The following is a 6224-nucleotide window of genomic DNA, read 5'->3' as shown; positions in this document are numbered from 1 at the left end:
TGAAAGAACTCAAATGCAGTTAAAGATTACATGAAAATGTGAGGAACTAAAGCCTTTTTTTAATACAATCACTTCATTTCAGCGGCTCCAAAGTAATTGGGACAATTGACTCAAAGGCTATTTCATGGGTAGCTGTGATCAATTCCTTTATGTCATTATCAATTAAGCAGATAAAAGCCCTGGAGTTGATTTGAGGGGGGTGTTTGTATGTAGAAGAATTTGCTGTGAACAGACATGTGGTCAAAGAAGCTCTCCATGCAGGTGAAACAAGCCATCCTCAAGCTGCAAAAACAGGAAAAAAAACCCATCCGAGAACTTGCTACAATATTAGGAGTGGCAAAATCTACAGTTTGGTACATCCTGAGAAAGAAAGCACTGGTGAACTCAGTAAAGCAAAAAGACCTGGACTTCCACAGAAGACAACAGTGGTGGATGATCGCAGAATCATTTCCATGGTGAAGAGAAACCCCTTCACAACAGCCAAACAAGTGAACAACACTCTCCAGGAGGTAGGTGCATCAATATCCAAGTCTAACATAAAGAGAAGACTGCATGAAAGTAAATACAGAGGGTGCACTGCAAGGTGCAAGCCACTCCTAAACATCAAGAATAGACATTTCTGGAAAAACATTCTTTGGACAGATGAAGCCAAGATCAACCTCTACCAGAACGATGGCAAGAAAAAAGTATGGAGAAGGCATGGAACAGCTCATGATCCAAAGCATACCACATCATCTATAAAACATGGCGGAGGCATTGTGATGGCTTGGGCGTGCATGGCTGCAAGTAGCACTGGGACACTAGTGTTTATCCATGAAGTGACACCGGAAAGAAGCAGCCGAATGAATTCTGAGGTGTTCAGAGATACTGTCTGCTTAAATCCAGCTAAATGCAGTCAAATTGATTGGGAGGGGGTTTCATAATGACCCAAAACATACAGCCAAAGCAACCCAGGAGTTTATTAAAGCAAAGAAGTGGAATATTCTTGAATGGCCAACTCAGTCACCTGATCTGAACCCAATTGAGCATGCATTTCACTTGTTGAAGACTAAACTTCAAACAAGAAGGCCCACAGACAAACAGTAACTGAAAGCCGCTGCAGTAAAGGCCTGGCAGAGCATTAAAAAGGAGACACAGAATCTGGTGATGTCCCTGAGTTCAAGGCTTCAGGCTGTCATTGCCAGCAAAGGGTTTTTAACCAAGTATTACAAATGAACATTTTATTTTGTTTTTTTTAATTTGTCCAATTAATTTTGAGCCCCTGAAATGAAGTGATTGTGTTACAAAAAGGCTTTAGTTTGTCACATTTGTATGCAATCTTTTTGTTCAACCCACTGAATTAAAGCTGAAAGTCTGCAGTTCAACTGCATCTGAGTTGTTTCATTTAAAATTCATTGTGGTAATGTACAGAACCAAAATTTGAAAAAAAGTTGTCTCTGTCCAAATATTTATAAACTTAACTGTAAGTGCAAAGTATTTTTTCTATGTATTTTGATTAAACTTTGGGACATTATATAAAAAGAAGGGTGTTTCTACTGAGCAAGACAATAACCACACACCTTAAAAAGGTTGTTTTTTTGTTTTGTTTTTTTAAATGCACTGCATACTTAGTATTGATAAGACCTGCTCTGGAGATTTTACACTAATGGTACAGCAATGAAGAGCTAATTTGTAACTGCTTCGCTTTGTCCTTGATGGGTGACTTAGAACAGACTGATCCATATAACTGCATCTTCCCATCTATCCAAGAAACTCTTGTGTAAAACATACCTTTTAATAAATACTGTATTTTAAAAGGATATCCAAAAGAAAGAAAAAATTAAGATTGGGGGGGGGGGGGAAACGGAATAAACTAGAGGCAGTTCGCTGACAGCATATAAATAAGCTGTTGTGAGAGCGGGTATTAAACCTGCCTAACCAACACACTGTAATCCGAAATGCAACCTAAAGGCATGATCTAGCAGTTTTATTTTAGGCGATTGAGTATACCCATATTATCCACATCAACCATCACACCACTTCAGTCACATAGAGTCCCCTCCCAGGTCTAAAATTGGTCTTCTGCACAACCGACACGTTGCATGCGTGTTATCGCATGGCGACATATCGGACATCAACGCGCGGCGGAGTTCAGCCATAATCCTATATACTAAAGTTGAAGTGTCTCTGCATCCAGTCCCTGTGTCCGTGGGATTGCGCTACTGCGCATGTGCCCCATGGACCATCTCTGGCGAATTCGTCCAGTCCCTGTGTCCGTGGGATTGCGCTACTGTGCATGTGCCCCACGGACCGTCTGACTACATATGTTCTAGCGCCCGTTAATTTAACGGGCTTAATGTCTAGTAAGGATATAGTGTATAACATAATTATGCATACATGCTCACACTTACAGCGCAAGCGAGACGTTCCTTGTAAGATGAAGAAAAAATTATCTTGGCACGTTTTGTTTCCGAAGGAAAAAGACAAGAGGGAGTTACATATGTTGTGTATCAGGCATTTCTCTGAAACATTACTTGGAGCAAACTACTAAAGGAATTTTGGAAATGTCAGATCTATGTTTAATGGTTTTCAGACAATAAAGGACAGTCCTGTTTAAACAAAACAACTGTCAGATGGTTAGTTAAGCAGTTAAAACGTATTACCAATGAGTGAACTTGTCATTGTTAGATGGGCTGAAAAAGTTGATCAGGCCACTAAGGTTATCTACTCCTTTAATATAAAACAGCTGGGATCCAGTCTTCATACACTTACTGCACATATACGCTCAGGCTGGCATGCTAACAATACCCACTGACTGGCCAAAGTAAAGCAATCACAGATTATTCCAAAAACATGTTCAGAAAAAGCCTTATGCATTTCATGCCTGCTGGCAATTAATCACACCCAGGTCTATAATTAAGGCCTGTGTATATATAAGTACAGTGATTCATCCTCCTAGCTGAATGTTTGGGGGTTGGCACCAGACCCTCAGAGCAAGCATTTTACCATGTCTGGGGAGGGGTGCACCAACAATGAGGCAAGATCAAAACCTTGTCTCAGGCAGCATTTCCCCGCAAGTTACCAGGGACGGCAAAAATCCATTCCTGGTAACTTTAAGATCTGAATTTGCGAGTTTTAAACTCCCATATTCACATACACTTGTCAATTAGCCTTCACTAAAATAATAAATATTTAGATTAAATGAATTAAATTGCAGTTAAAATAAATTAGCACGGTCAGTAGAAACATGCTGTTTAGTGGCTTGTGACATGCTCATAGCACTAGAAAATGGTCACCTTAAGTTACTTTCCCATGTTTCTTCTAATGGTTTGGCTCTGTAAATTCTTCAGTGTTTCAAATTAAGGCTGAAATTCTAGGTTTTGTTTGCCATAATACTATATGAAGACACACTGCCCATTTCATCAAAGTTTATTACATATTTCAGAAATGAGAACTTGCTAATGTTTATTGTTTTTAAATTCAGAAACAGCCCTGATGGCATCAAAGTATTTTTGTGAGAAATATTCCTAAACATTAGAGCCAATATTTTACATTGCATCATCCAGACTGAGAATTAAAATAGGCCCTGGCATTTCAGGTACAAGGAGGCCCAATCAGCCCACACACAGGCCCAAACAGCCCACACAGAGGCCCAAACAGCCCCCATCAGCTCACTAAATAGTGACTTTCTATGGCACCTTATAGCAGCCCCTCTGGCATTTGCCAGAACCCACAGATTGCCAGTCTGGGCTTGCAGACGAGGCACTTTTATGCGGGCTTCTCAAAATATCTGCAAACTCTTACCAAGCTGCAGCCAGATGAGTAAATGTCACCTGAAATATTTACTTATGAATGTGGCTTTCCATCTATCTATAGGAACAGCTCTAATTAGCCAATCATGGCTTGCCATTGACCCTTTGAAGAGAGTATCAACCTTTTCTGAGTGTTGCCCAAAGTAGAATTACCCATTACCCATTGCTGGACTTTCTTAAAGGAATTTTGTCATGATTTTTATGATTTACACTGCAAATAAGTTACTCTACAATATAAAATGTCATTCCTGAACCAGCAAGTTTATTTTTTTAATTGTAATATTGGTGTGTAGGCAGCCATTTCAGGTCATTTTGCCTGGTCATGTGCTTTCAGAAAGAGACTCTTTAGGATGGAACTTCTTTCTGGCAGTTGTTTCTCCTACTCTATGTAACTGAATTTTACTATTGAGTGTTGTTCTTAGATCTACCAGGCCACTGTTATCTTGTGTTAGGGAGCTGCTATCTGGTTACCTTCCCATTGTTCTTTTGTTAGGCTGCTGGGGAGGGGGATGATATCTCTCCAACTTGCAGCACAGCAGTAAAGAGTGACTGAAGTTTATCAGAGCACAAGTCACATCACTGGGGCAGCTTGGAAACTGACAATATGTCAGATTTAAAAATTAAATAAAAAAACATCTGTTTGCTCTTTTGAGAAACAGATCTCAGAATTTTTCCCATGACAGTATCCCTTTAAAGCAAGATGAGGTAGATGGACATGACACTCATGCTTAACATGTAATTGTAGCTTGTCTAAATTACTCTGTAATTCAATATTAGAAAGAAACAGACACAACAGTGATGGTTATGTGTGTTTTCTTCCTCTAATCTTCCTGATGGCATTCACTGAACATGTGGGATTAGGAGGTGCCTTCTGGCCAGTGGCATTTCCAGCTCTTATCTGTGATAGTCACAATAATTTGTTTTTGTGTATCTTTACTCACACATCTGCTGTACATAGGGTACATGGTGAACAATTGTTTTTAGCATGAAAAAACGATGTGACTGTGTGAACCATTAAACCGTCTCCATCTATATATTTATTTGGGGTTTATCCCATCACATGACTATTACATACACAAGGGGGTGCAGTGAGCCCTGGTGAAGCCTTTAGCATGTTTGACTTTACAGTGCTTAGTGGTTGTGTTGGTGTCAGATATTGTAAGAGATTTATGGGAAAATGTAGCAAAAGTCTGAAACTGGAAACAGGGCCTGTAGTAAGCAGAATAGGCAAGTGCCTAGGGCACATTGGTGGGGGTAACTAGGCATGAAGCTCTGCTGCCTCTAAAATCCTGCATTCAGTTTCAGTTCTTGAAGCAACAAAGGGGTTGGCAGAAGAGAGTAAGTGTTGCAATGACAAAAAGTCAAAGTTGTGAAGGAAGAGAGTGTGAGTTGCTGAGTGGGGGTGAGTTAAGAGAAAGAGAGAAGCTGAGTGAAGATTTGACGAACATCGGGGGAGGAGGGGATAGGATGGATGACGCAGGGGGGAATGCCTTGGGCACCCTTCTGTGTTGGCTCCGCTGTGACTGGAAAATTTTTTCATAAATTAATTGTTATTATTACATTCTTATTTAAGACCTCTTAAAGGTGTTGTATTTTAATTTTGGCACAAATACTGTTTAATGCATCATGGGTTCTGTTTATGAACAACCTGGGCAGTAACCCATGGCATGACTTTTTCAGTTAGAAGTTTTATAATATACAATCCACAATGGTACAAAACACAAGATTCACAATTTCTTTCCACAAGCAAGGCAAGTCACTAAATACTTTTATTAGTCCCCAAAATCTATATTACATACAGTACGTGCAAAAGAAAACATCTTAGCACAAAGGAAAAACTGTTCCCAATGGCCATATGAACATTTTTCTTTTAATGACTTTTATTGCATATAACTGTAAGTTTCTTTAAGGCAAAAAACACTACTGAGGACACCTAACCCAATCTGAACAGACTATCCAATCAGTAATGTGTGTGATATATAGAGGGATGGCATGCCTGCCAATGACTGAAAAATAAGATGAATTCAACTCCAGTAAAAGAAGTGAGGCAACTTTCAGTGATCCTACTTCCACTGCCTTCCAGCTCATTATATTCCTGCCTCCCACATACTGTAACTTCAATGGTGTGTGTCCCTTTCTGCACAATTTTGTTTTTGTCACAGCACCTTACTTTAGTGATTGAACCCTAAAATGTAATATTAGGAGTACCTTGATGTATAGAAAAGTACACAGACTGCAGCCACTTTGCTTTATATAATTTCAGCTACTCAATGACATGTATCCTTATATCTAAAAGCAGGGGGTCCAGTATCCATTATAGCAGTGTTTTAGCTTTAAATGAAAGTAATAACTGCCCATCGAACTGCACTAATGTCAGTACCTAACACTGTTTGTACTGTTTCTCCTGTCTTTAGTGATGGTTAGGGTTTTAAA

This window comes from Xenopus laevis, chromosome 9_10S (assembly GCF_017654675.1).
Source record: "Xenopus laevis strain J_2021 chromosome 9_10S, Xenopus_laevis_v10.1, whole genome shotgun sequence".
Classification (NCBI taxonomy): Eukaryota; Metazoa; Chordata; class Amphibia; order Anura; family Pipidae; genus Xenopus; species Xenopus laevis.
This window is presented reverse-complemented; position numbering follows the sequence as displayed.